Genomic DNA, 13,299 nt, shown 5'->3' on the forward strand with positions numbered 1-13,299 from the left:
CAATACTAAGATACTCTCAATACTAATCAATACTAAGTATTAGTTACAAGGCAGAAGAGAAATAAGGATTAGGCAATAGATATTAAGCGATTTGCTCATAGACACACAGTTAGGAAGTGTCTGAGGCTGGATTTGAATCCAGGACCTCCTGTCTCCTGACCTGGCTTTCTATCCCCTGAACCATCAAGCTCTTCTATGTTCTTGTAATTTCTCTGACTAAACCACTCATCCCTGACCATCACTCCCCTAAATTGATTGTTTTCCATCATTGGAACATAAGCTCCCTAAAGGCAGGAACTCTTTTGCTTTGTATATGCATTCCCTCTTTTAGCACCTTGCTCAACACCTAGTAAACATTTAATAAAAGTTTTTTTTTCATGAATTCATTCATGAATGGGGCATGGGGCAGGGCTATTGCCTTCCCAAGAGTATATTCCTGTTTTCCCAAAATCTAGTTTTCTCTTGCCAAATTTTTCTTCTCTCAGATTTGTCTATTTGAAAATCACTTAAACCTATTGATAGTAAGGAAGCCAATTTAATTAGAGAACAGATTGAAATATATGGCAATAGCCAGCACAGGTTACTCCTCCTCTTCCTCCTCCTTTTCTTTCTAGCATTTATATAGTGCTTTAAAGTTTGAAAAGCACTTTAAAAATATTGTCTCATTTTATCCTCCACATCTACCCTGGGAGGTAGGTGCTATTATTACCCCCATTTTTACAGATGAGGAAACTGAGGTACACAGAAGTAGTAGAGACTACATTGGCTAAAACTTCCAACCTAAAGTCAACCCAAAGTTGCCTCAAGGTGTGGGGGGGGGGGGAGAAAGTGAAAGATAGTTTGGCTGAATACTTCTCTCAACACTTTCACACTAACCACAAATTACAATAGGACAGATAAGGGAGAGAACAGGCTGGGTAATAGTTGACAGCAGTTATTTTCACAAGAGGCAACAAGGTCTTGGGCTAGGGTGGTAAGTGAGAATGGAGAGTATAATTTTTTCATTTCTTTCTTTTCCCCTCCAGTCAAAAGCATAGCTGATAAATATGGCCAAGCACAGTAACTGATTTAATGAGGAAGAGGGAAGGATAAATGATGCCACCAAGGTTTTGAGTAGCTAGGAGAATAATGATTGCCTCAACAGGGGAATCAGGCAGGGGGAACAGATTTTGAGGAAAAGAAGCCAAATTTCCTTTGAGATAAGTTGAGCAAAAATATGGAATTCTTAAAAATTTGTTTACCATCCCTGGGCAGAGTTCATGTGAGGTGTCCTAGAGCAATTTCAGGTGAAGAAATTCACTCTACCAATGCAAGGTGGTATTTTATTTTCAGTTTATAGTCTTAAAAAGAGTTTCCATGGGGCAGAGAGGTAGCACAATGAATAGAGCACCAGGTCTGGAGTTGGTGGACCTGAGTGCAAATTTGATTTCAAACTTCTTAGATAGTGACCCTGGGCAAGTCACTTAACTGATTACCTAGCCCTTGCCACTCTTCTGTCTTAGAACTGATACTAAGACAGAAGGTAGAGGTTTAAAAAAATTAACCTATATTACTGAGAGTTAAGTGACTTGCCTAGGGTCACATAGACAATATGTATCAGAGATGGAATATGAACCTAGGTCTTCCTTGATCCAGGGCTAGTTATTTATTATGCTACATTGTCTCTCTGAAAGGTAACTTGCTGCTTCCTTACATTAGCCATGTATAGCTAATAATGTCAAAATTTTAAAAGAAGAAATATATAAGAAGGGAGAAGCATGGACAAATGGCAGTTATTATGAACGGATCTAAAAGGACTAAAAACTCAATATGAGTTAGCAGTGTGATGCAGCAGCCCAAAAAGTTAACGTGATCTCTTGGACTGCATTAAGAAAGGGATATCTTCCAAGAGCGGGAAGGCAAGAGTGTCACTGCACCTTTCCCTTGTCAGACCTTAAGCAGAATATAATATTCAGTTCTAGGTATGTCATTTTAAGGACAATGTGAAGCTGCAAAATGTCCAGAGGAAAACAACCAGAATGTGGAAAGACCGTGAACTCATGACCCCTGAGTATTGGTTAAAGCAAATGGGTTTGTTTTTCTTGGAGAAAGAAAGACTCAAGGAGAACATGGTAGCTGTAGTCAAGTACTTGAAAGGCTTATAGAGGAGAAATTAAACCTATGTTATTTAGCCTCAGAGGGCAGATCTAGGAAGAATGAGAAGCAAAAATAGGTTTGATATTGGGGAAAATTTAAAAATTAGAGCTGTCCAAAAGTAGATTGGTTCCTCCTCTAAGAAAAGATGGACAAGCATTCATCAGGGATGATATGGTAGGAATTCCTTCAAGTTTGGCTGAACTCCTGAGAAGACTGAATGAAGAAAGTAAAGGTCAAGGAAGGATTAGAGGAGAGAAGTAAGAAAAGGTACTTCCAGTCCTGGAGAAGCCAGGGACTAATGTCTTCTAGAGGGAACCAGATTTCCTTAACTGCAAGAAAGTGGAAGGAATATAAGAGGAAGGATAAATGCTCAGAACATTTTTTCATGGAATATGAATGCAAATATCTCATATTAGAGTGGTATACTCTACCACTAGAGCAGAAGCTCTGAAAAGACCAGCAATTAAAGACATTTGGGACTTCTTTCTGTACCTTCCTCTTATTTTTGGGATAATCTTTAGTTAGGAACCTAAGGAGAAGCCAGAAGCAAAAGTCCTGTAGCATCCACATGGAGAAAGAATCAGTGGAATAAGAAATGAGCTTGCCATCTCCCTCGTTCTCAGAATGGTTATAGAGACTATATTGAATCTGGAGCAAGCTTGAAAATTGTTTAGGATGGAGGGGAGTGCTGATTCTTAAATTCTGTGCAAGGTCGACTCTGAAGTTAGAGTCAGATTGAAGAAGTCAGTCAATCCAGGGAAGAGCTGGAGTTGAGGTACAAGGGTAGCAGGAGGCAATAATCCAGAAGTCATAAATCAGAATATCAGGCTAGAGTCCAACAACCTCAAGGATTCAGAAATCAGGAGAGACTGGTTCTCTGAGGAGATGACTAGTCCAGGGAACATATTGTTTGTTTAGCAAGCTTGCAGAGTAATCATGCAAGAGCTGCTTGTTTAGAAGCCCAGGGCTTCAAATCAGCTATGATCTGTATTTGCACATCCTCTGTGGCATGGCCTTAGAGCATGTTCATCATTTTTTTCTCTACCCCTACCCTGCTTTTTTTTAATTCAAAGATATTTTATTTTCCCAATTAGATGTAATAATAATTTTCTACATATGCTTTGCAGAAATTATAAGATCCAAACCATTTCCTTCCCTGCCTTTCTTCCCCCCAACTCAGAGAGGGTAAGCAATTTGATCTGGGCCATACATATATTATCATTCAAAATACACATTCATATTTGTAAGAGCATTCTTCATTGTTTTTTGTTTTTGTTTTTGTTTTTTATGGCAATACATCATGACACAATTTAATTCAACAAATTTTATGTGGTACATAGTATGTGCAAAAATTCCTTTAAATTCTTAAGTTATTATTCAATAACCCTCAGCCTTTTTATAGGGAAACTTCTAAAAAAAGACTTTTTTGCTTGTGAACTATATTTCCTCAACTCCCACTCACTATTCTGTCTCTTGCTTCTGACACCTTTTCTTCACACACTCTACTGAAACTATTCTTTCCAAAGTTACCAGCAAACTCTTTTTTTTTAATTTTATAGTATTTTATTTGATAATTTCCATGCATTATTCATTAAAGACAAAGATCATTTTCTTTTCCTCCCTCCCACCCCCCGTAGCCGACGTGTGATTCCACTGGGTATCACATGTGTTCTTGATTCGAACCCATTGCCATGTTGTTAATATTTGCATTAGAGTGTTCGTTTAGAATCTCACCTCTGTCATGTCCCCTCAGCCACTGTAGTCAAGCAGTTGCCTTTCCTCGGTGTTTCTACTCCCTCAGTTTGTCCTTTGCTTATGGATAGTGTTTTTTCTCCTAGATCCCTGCAGATTGTTCAGGGACATTGCATTGACACTAATGGAGAAGTCCATTACGTTCGATTATACCACAGTGTGTTTGTCTCTGTGTACAATGTTCTGGTTCTGCTCCTCTCACTCTGCATCACTTCCTGGAGGTCGTTCCAGTCTCCATGGAACTCCTCCACTTTATTATTCCTTTTTGCACAATAATATTCCATCACCAACATATACCACAATTTATTTAGCCATTCCCCAATTGATGGGCATCCCCTCGTTTTCCAATTTTTGGCCACCACAAAGAGCGCAGCTATGAATATTTTTGTACAAGTCTTTTTGTCCATTATCTCTTTGAAGTACAGACCCAGCAGTGCTATGGCTGGATCAAAGGGTAGACATTCTTTTATCGCCCTTTCTGCATAGTTCCAAATTGCCCTCCAGAATGGCTGGATCAGTTCACAACTCCACCAGCAATGAATTAATGTCCCTACTTTGCCACATCCCCTCCAGCATTCACTGCTTTCTATAACTGTCATGTTAGCCAATCAGCTAGGTGTGAGGTGATACCTCAGAGTTGTTTTGATTTGCATCTCTCTGATTATAAGAGATTTAGAACACTTCTTCATGTGCTTATTAATACTTTTTTATTTCTTTATCTGAAAACTGCCTATCCATGTCCCTTGTCCATTTATCAATTGGGGAATGGCTTGATTTTTTTGTACAATTGATTTAGCTCTTTATAAATTTGAGTAATTAAACCTTTGTCAGAGGTTCTTATGAAGATTTTTTCCCAATTTGTTGTTTTCCTTCTGATTTTAGTTACATTGGTTTTGTTTGTACAAAAGCCTTTTAATTTGATGTAGTTGAAATTATTTATTTTACATTTTGTGATTCTTTCTATGTCTTGCTTGGTTTTAAAGTCTTTCCCCTCCCAAAGGTCTGACATGTATACTATTCTGTGTTTACCCAATTTACTTATGGTTTCCTTCTTTATGTTTAAGTCTTTCACCCATTTTGAATTTATCTTGGTGTAGGGTGTCAGGTGTTGATCAATTCCTAATCTCTCCCACACTGTCTTCCAATTTTCCCAGCAGTTTTTATCGAATAGTGGATTTTTGTCCCCAAACTTGGGATCTTTGGGTTTATCGTATACTGTCTTGCTGAGGTCACTTAACCCCAGTCTATTCCACTGATCCTCCTTTCCGTCTCATAGCCAGTACCAAATTGTTTTGATGACTGCTGCTTTGTAATATAGTTTGAGGTTTGGGACTGCAAGGCCCCCCTCATTTGTGTTTTTTTTTTCATTATTTCCCTGGATATCCTTGATCTTTTGTTATTCCAAATGAACTTTGTTCTGTTTTTTTCCAAATCAGTAAAGAAATTTTTTGGGAGTTCCATGGGTATGGCACTAAATAGATAAATAAGTTTGGGTAGGATGGTCATTTTTATTATATTGGCTCGTCCTACCCATGAGCAGTTAATGTTTTTCCAATTGCTCAAGTCTAGTTTTAGTTGTGTGGTGAGTGTTTTGTAGTTATGTTCATATAGTTCCTGTGTTTGTCTCAGGAGGTAGATTCCTAGGTATTTTATTTTGTCTAAGGTGATTTTGAATGGGATTTCTCTTTCTAGTTTTTGCTGCTGAGCTGTGTTGGAGATATATAGAAAAGCTGATGACTTATGTGGGTTTATTTTGTATCCTGCAACTTTGCTAAAGTTGTTGATTATTTCAATTAGCTTTTTGGTTGAATCTCTAGGATTCTTTAAGTAGATCATCATGTCATCTGCAAAGAGTGATAACTTGGTCTCCTCTTTGCCTATTTTGATGCCTTCAATTTCTTTTTCTTCTCTAATTGCTACTGCTAGTGTTTCTAGTACAATGTCAAATAGTAGAGGTGATAATCAGCATCCTTGTTTCACTCCTGATCTTATTGGGAATGCATCTAGTTTATCCCCATTGCAAATGATATTAGCTAATGGTTTTAGATATATACTGTTTATTATTTTTAGGAATGACCCTTCTATTCCTATGCTTTCTAGTGTTTTTAATAGGAATGGGTATTGTATTTTATCAAAGGCTTTTTCTGCGTCTATTGAGATAATCATGTGGTTCTTGTTGGTTTGCTTGTTGATGTGGTCAATTATGTGGATGGTTTTCCTAATATTGAACCAGCCCTGCATCCCTGGTATAAATCCTACTTGATCATGGTGGATGACCCTTCTGATCACTTGCTGGAGTCTTTTTGCTAGTATCCTATTTAAGATTTTTGCATCTATATTCATTAGGGAGATTGGCCTATAGTTTTCTTTCTCTGTTTTTGACTTGCCTAGTTTTGGAATCAGTACCATGTTTGTGTCATAAAAGGAGTTTGGTAGAACTCCCTCTTTGCTTATTATGTCAAATAGTTTGTATAGTATTGGAGTTAGCTGCTCTTTGAATGTTTGATAGAATTCACTGGTGAATCCATCAGGCCCTGGGGATTTTTTCTTAGGAAGTTCTTTGATGGCCTGTTGGATTTCATTTTCTGATATGGGATTATTTAAGAATTCTATTTCTTCTTCTGTTAGTCTAGGCAGTTTGTATTTTTGTATATATTCATCCATATCACCTAGATTGGTGTATTTATTGCCATATAATTGGGCAAAGTAATTTTTAATGATTGCCTTAATTTCCTCTTCATCGGAGGTGATGTCCGTCTTTTCATCTTTGATGCTGTTAATTTGCTTTTCTTCCTTCCTTTTTTTAATTAGATTGACCAGTACTTTGTCTATTTTGTTTGTTTTTTCAAAGTACCAGCTTCTTGTCTTATTTATTAAATCAATAGTTCTATCACTTTCAATTTTATTAATTTCTCCCTTAATTTTTAGGATTTCTAGTTTGGTTTTCTGCTGGGGGTTTTTAATTTGGTCACTTTTGAGTTTTTTATTTGCATTTCCAATTGATTGATCTCTGCTCTCCCTAGTTTGTTAATAAATGCACTCAGGGATATGAATTTACCTCTGATTACTGCTTTGGCTGCATCCCAAAAGGTTTGAAAGGATGTCTTGCCATTGTCATTTTCCTCGATGAAATTATTTCTTCTCTAACTAAACGATTTTGGAGTATCATATTGTTTAGTTTCCAATTAGTTTTTGATTTGGTTTTCCATGTACCATTACTGATCATTATTTTTATTGCCTTGTGGTCTGAAAAGGCTGCATTTATTATTTCTGCTTTTCTGCATTTGTGTGCCATGTTTCTGTGACCTAATGTATGGTCAATCTTTGTGAATGTGCCTTGTGGTGCTGAGAAGAAGGTGTATTCCTTTTTATCCCTATTTATTTTTCTCCATATGTCTATTAATTCTAATTTTTCTAAGATTTCATTCACTTCTTTTACCTCTTTCTTATTTATTTTTTTGATTTGATTTATCTAAATTTGATAATGGTTGGTTCAAATCTCTCACTAATATGGTTTTCTGTCTATTTCTTCCTTCAATTCTCCTAGTTTCTCCATTAGAAATTTGGGTGCTATATTATTTGGTGCATACATGTTGATTAGTGATATTTCCTCATTATCTAAAGTCCCTTTTAACAAAATATAATTACCTTCCCTATCCCTTTTGATCAGGTCTATTTTTGCTTTGGCTTTATAAGATATCATGATTGCCACTCCTGCCTTCTTTCTGTCAGTTGAGGCCCAGAAGGTCTTACTCCATCCTTTAATTCTGACCTTGTGGGTGTCTACCCGCCTCATGTGTGTTTCTTGGAGACAACAAATGGTAGGGTTTTGGATTCTAATCCATCCTTCTATTCATCTACGTTTTATGGGTGAGTTCATCCCATTCACGTTCAATGTTATGACTGTCACTTGTGGACTCCCTGGCATTTTGATATCCTTCCCTAATTCTAACCTTTCTTCTTCAGCTCTACCTTTTAGTCCAGTGATTTACTTTAAATCAGTCCCCCTTGTATTTCCCTTTCTACCCCCCTCCCTTCTTATTCCCTCCCTTATTTTCCCCTGTAGTCTTTTTAAAATTCCCCTCCCCACCCTCTCCCTCCCTTGTACTGCTTCCCTCCCCACCAGTCTGTTTTTTACCCTTCTACTCCCCTATAGGGCGCAAATCTATTCTCTTCCCCAATGGATTGGATTGTTCTTCCCTCTTTGGGTCATTTTCAAAGTACGTAAGAGTTGAGTATTTCCTATCTCCAACCTCTTTACCCTTCCAGTGTATCGATGTTCTCCCCCCTCCCGCCATGAGCTTCTTTGTGACATATAAATTTACCCCCATTTGTTTCTTTTCCCATTTCTTTTAGTCATAACCTCTTTTCTTTTTTTAGCTTTAGTCATGTATATATAAAAATATATACATACACATGTATATGTATTTATGCATGCATATATCTATATACCTATTTATGTCTTGTCCTTTCATCCTATACAGTTTGTCACTGTTCCCTCTGAGTGTAGTTCTTCTAGCTGCTTAGGTGATAGCAACAGTTTTTAAGAATTGCCAATGACCTCTTTTCTTATAGGGATACATATCATTTTAACTTATTGAATCTCTTAAAAAAACCTTTTTTGTTGTTGTTCTTGTTTTTCCCCTCTTTTTTAATTACCTTTTGATGATTCTCTTGAGTTCTGTGGTTGGACTTCAAATTTTCTGTTCCAGTCTGGTCTTTTATTTATGAATGCTTGGAACGCTTCTGTTGTGTTAAATGACCATACTTTCCCCTGTAAGAATATAGTCAGTTTTGATGGGTATTTTATTCTTGGCTATAGACCTAGTTCCCTTGCTTTCCGGAATATCATATTCCATGCCTTTCGGTCCTTCAGTGTGGATGCAGACAGATCCTGTGTTATCCTCACCGTGTTTCCATGGTATCTGAATGGTTTCTTCTTGGCAGCTTGTAATACCTGTTCTTTCATCTGATTGTTTTTGAATTTGGCTATAACATTTCTTGGTATTGTCAGTTGGGGATTGAATACAGGGGGTGATCTGTGGATTCTTTCAATCTCCACTTTCCCCTCTTGTTCTAGGATTTCGGGACAGTTTTCCTGGATAATTTCCTCTAGTATTATGTCCAGGCTTTTTCTTTTGTCGTGGTCTTCTGGTAGTCCAATTATTCTTAAATTGTCTCTTCTTGAACGATTTTCTAAATTGTCTGTTTTGTGAATGAGATGCTTCACATTTTCCTCAATTTTTTCATTCTTTTTGTTTTGTTTTATAGTGTCCTGCTGCCTTGTGAGGTCACTTGATTCTAGTTATTTTACTCTGGTTCTTAAAGATTGGATTTCATCTCTGGCTTTTTGGTCGTCTTTTTCCTTCTGGTCTGATTTTCTTTGGAGATCGTCTTTCATCCTCTTTACCTCGTCTTTCATCTCCTTTGCCTCATCTTTCATCTCCTTTGCCTCATTTTCCAGCTGGATGATTTTGGCTTTCAGGACACTATTTTCTTGTTTTAGTTCAAGGGCCTCTGTTTCCAGATGACTTATCTTAATTTTTAAGTTCTTTTCCCAATTGTCTTCAGCCTCTCTTAGTTGTGTTTTGAGTTCTTCCACAGCCTGTATCCAATTGGCTGGGATTTCTGGTTTATCCTTTGCTGATCTCTCCCCCTCTGTTCCATTTGGTGAGTAGTAGCTGTCTATTGTAGTTTCTTTCTTCTGTTTCTGTTGTTTGTTCAAATTCACCCCTTCTTTCCTCCCCGTATTTGTCTGTGCTCTTGTTCCTCTCATTTTTTTGTTTTTTGGTGACTTCTATCAGTCTCCCCTCTTGGAGCTTTAACAGAGGATCTCTTGGTGTAATCTGAGGGAGGGTTGTTGGGGGTTTGAGCTTTCCTGTCATCTGGAGGCTTTTGATTGGCTTAAAGTCCAGCAGTCAGTGAGGATGGATGGGGAGCCTGGGCTTCCCTGTGTTCTGGAGACTTTTGATGGGATCTTCATTGTTTTAAGAGCACACTAATACAAAACCTAACTTCCAAAATAAAGCTAAATACACTGATGTGAAAGATAGTATGCTTTGATACACATCCATCCAACTCCAAAAGTTCTTTCTCTGGTGGTGGATGGCATTCCCCATCATAAGTCCTTCAGGATTATCCAGATCATTGCATTTATTAGAGTAGCCAAGCTTTCACAGTTGATCATCATACAGTATTGCTGTTACTGTGTACCAAGTTCTCTTAGTTCTGCTTATTTTGCTCTGCAACAGTTGATGCAGATCTTTCCAGCTTTTTTCTGAAATAATCTTGCTTATCATTTCTTATAGCATAATAGTATTCCCTCACCAACATGTAATACAATTTGTTGAGCCATTCCCCAATTAATGAACATTCCTCAATTTCCAATTCTTGACCACCACAGAGTTTCTCTTGGCAAATAGATTCTCATGTATTTTATATTGTCTAGAGTAATTTTAAAGAGAATGTCTCTTTCTATCTCTTGCTGATGAACTTCACTGGCAATATATAGCAATGCTGATGATTTCTGTGGATTTATTTTGTATCCTGTAAATGTAAATGTAAAGTTATTAATTACTTCATTCAACATTTTAGTTGATTTTTCTAAGATTCCGTGAGTATACCATTATATTATCTGCAGAGTTTAGTTTCCTCATTGCCTACTTTAATCCCTTTGATTCCTTTTCCTTTTCTTATTACTAAAGCTAGCATTTCTAATACAGTATTAAATAAAAATGGTGATAATGAGCATCTTTCCTTCACTCCTGATCTTATTGGGAAGACTTCTAACTTATCCCCATGCAGATGATACTTGCTGATGATTTTAAGTAGATACTACTTATGATTTTAGGAAATGGCCCATTTAAAAATTCCTATGCCGTGATACCCAGTGGAAACATGTGTAGGCTATGGCAGAGGTGGAGGGGAGGGGGGGGAAGGTAAAGAAAATGATCTTTGTTTCCAATGAATAATGTTTGGAAATGACCAAATAAAATAATGTTTTAAAAAATGCTATCACTTATCCTTTAGCAATGTAAATGTATCATTTGGCTATATTTGACTGAAGACTTCCAGTCCAGCATTTGCAGTTATCCCCAGAATTCTTTGTATGTACATATTAAAGTAACAATCATCTGGGGGGAAAAAATTCCTGTGCCTTCTGGTGTTTTTTAATAGGAATGGGTATTGTATTTTGTCAAATTTTTTTCTACATCTATTGAGATAATCATGTGATTTATGTTATCTTGGTTATTGATATATTCAATTATGCTGATAGTTTTCCTAATATTAAACTAGCCCTGCTTTCCTGGTATAAATCCCACCTGGTCATAGTGAATGATCCAGTTGATATATGGCTATAGCTCCCCTACTAGTATTTTATTTAAAATTTTTGCAACTATATTCATTATGTAGTTGGCCTATAATTTTCATTCTGTTTTTCTCTTCCTGACTTGGTAACAGTGCCATGTTTGTGTCATAAAAGAATTTAGTAGAATTCTTTCTCTGCCTATTTTCCCAAATATTTTATATATTATTGGGATTAATTGTTCTTTAAATGTTGAATAGAATTCACTTGTGAATCCATCTGACCCTGGGGATTTTTTCTTAGGGGATTCATTGATGGTTTGTTCAATTTTTTTTTTTGCAATTTGAGATTGTTTAAATATTCTATTTCCTCTTTTATCAGCCTGGGCAATTTATATTTTTGTAAATATTCATCCATTTCTCTTAGATTGTCAGATTTATTGGCACATATTTACTTTAATTTTCTTTTCATTAGTGATGAGTTCACTCTTTTTATTTTTGTTATTGATTATTTGACTTTCTTCTTTCCCTTTTTAAATCAACTTAGCCAATACTTATCTATTTTATTTTGTTTTGAAAAGCCAGGTCCTAGACCTATTTATCAGCATGATGGTTCTCTTACTTTCAATTTTATTAATTTCCCCTTCAATTTTTAGGATTTTGCATTTAGTCTTTATTATAGGATTTTTAATTTGTTCTTTTTCTAGTTTTTTTTAGTTACATATCCAATTCATTAATCTGCTTTTTATCTATTTCATTGATGTAAGCATTTAGAGATATAAATTTTCCCCAACTACTACTTTGACTGTATCCCATAAATTTTGATGTGATGTCTCCTTATTGTCATTCTCACTAATGAAATTATTGATTGTCTCTATAATTTGTTCCTTAATCCATGCCTTTTTATCATTAGATTATTTAGTTTCCAGTTAATTTTTATTTGTTTTTCCATGGACCTTTATTGATTATAATATTTATTACACTGTGATCTGGAAAGATACATTTATTATTTCTGCTTTTCTGCATTTGGTTGTGAAGCTTTTATGCCTTAATACATGGTCAGTTTTTGTGTGGGTGCCACAGATTGCTGAAAATATATTATAATAATAATTATAAAAGATATAATCCTTTCAATTCCCATTCAATTTTCTCTAGAGATCTATTTGTTCTAACTTTTCTAAAATTTCATTCGCTTCTTTTGATTCTTGTTTATTTTTTAGTTTATCTAGATATGAACAAGAGAAGATGAAGTCCCCCACTAGTATAGTTTTACTGTCTATTTCCTCCTGAAGCTCAATTAATTTCTCCTTTAAAAATTTGGAGGCCATACCATTTGGTGGATAGATAGATAGATAAATAGATAGATAGATAGTTAGATAGATAGATAGATAGATAGATAGACATAGACATAGATATAGATGTTTACTATTGATATTACTTCAGTGTCTACAGTATCTTTTAATAAGATGTAATTTTCTTCCTTATCTCTTTTAATCAGATCTATTTTTGCTTTAACTTTGTTTGAGATCATGATTGATATTTCCTACATTTTTTACTTCAGATGATGAACCATAAATTCTGCTCTAGCTCCTTACCTTTACTCCACACATGCCTCCCTGTCTCAAATATATTTCTTATAAACAATAAATCATAGGATTCTCTTTTTTAATCCATTCTACTATCCACTTCCATTTTATAGGTGTGTTCATCCCATTCACATTCACAGGTACAATTACCCTCTGTGTATTCCTCTCCATCTTATTTTCCCCTTTTGATTCTGCTCTTTCTCCTTTCACTCTGTCCCTCTTAACAGCTGTTTTGTTTTTAATCACCACCCCTTACTTCCCTCCCCTTCTATTAACCTCCCTCCCCCTTATCTTATTCTCCTCCTACTTCTCCATAGAGTAAGTTAGTATTCTATACCCAAATGAGTATGGTTGGAGCCAAGATGGCAGAGTAAAAGCAAGGAAGCTCAAAACCACCATGAGAATCCTTTCCAACTAATCTTGAAATAATATCACAAAATGAATACAGGAGTGAAAGAACCAACAAGGAAACAAAGAGTGATACAACTTTCAAGAAGAGAAAAACATTAAAGGTAGGCAG

This window comes from Monodelphis domestica, chromosome 1 (assembly GCF_027887165.1).
Source record: "Monodelphis domestica isolate mMonDom1 chromosome 1, mMonDom1.pri, whole genome shotgun sequence".
Lineage (NCBI taxonomy): Eukaryota > Metazoa > Chordata > Mammalia > Didelphimorphia > Didelphidae > Monodelphis > Monodelphis domestica.